Here is an 851-nt window from a genome sequence, read left to right as displayed (position 1 = left end):
TTGTAGGTCTATGTCTTACCTTTCCATCCATATAAATTGGACCTAAATCTGAGATCTGTAGCTCCAGATATAACCCAATTACCGAACAGTGTTCTAGTTTAGACTGCACCGGCATCTATTTTCTAAGTATGGCCATCTCTTTATCTTTTAAATTTTAGTTCTTAAATTCATCAATCAATCCCTTCATTTATATAATAGGCCTGCATTTAAAATGACCATTTACCACAAATTATAGGTATCTTATATTATTAGATACATTATTATAAAACATGCTTTAGTTAAGGAGTTATTGATACTTCAAATGCAAAATGATGATATAAAATCTTGATAAAAATGCACTTTTAAATACTTATCAGTAGCATAAAGAGTACAACAAAAATATCCAAAAGTCATTTTTTGTCGAATCTGTCACAGTACACAAACAATGGAGAATTTGGACTAAAAACATTAATAAAATTCTTAAATTTAGTATACTAATTTTAGGTGTCTTAATCGTACCCCAAATAAAATTTGAGCTCATTCGAATATTGTTTTCTATAGTAATCAAGGTTGGGATTAAAACTTGTTTTAACATATCATATTCACATTAGAAGGGAATTTCAGGTCAAATAAATTTAGAAAATTTCTCAAGTTTTATATATTAGGTTTTAAAGTTCTAATCACACCCCATATAAAATTTGAGATCATATGAAGTTCATATGCTATAGGAACTAAATTGAAGATTGGAATTTGTCGTAAAGGGTTTAATTCGCTAATTAGTATTTAAAAATATATTTTTATCAAGGTTTTATATCATTATTTTGCACTTGAAGTATCAATAACTCCTTAACTAAAATATGTTTTATAATAAT

Source organism: Populus euphratica, unplaced genomic scaffold (assembly GCF_000495115.2).
Source record: "Populus euphratica unplaced genomic scaffold, PopEup_1.0 scaffold2797.1, whole genome shotgun sequence".
Taxonomy (NCBI): Eukaryota; Viridiplantae; Streptophyta; class Magnoliopsida; order Malpighiales; family Salicaceae; genus Populus; species Populus euphratica.
This window is presented reverse-complemented; position numbering follows the sequence as displayed.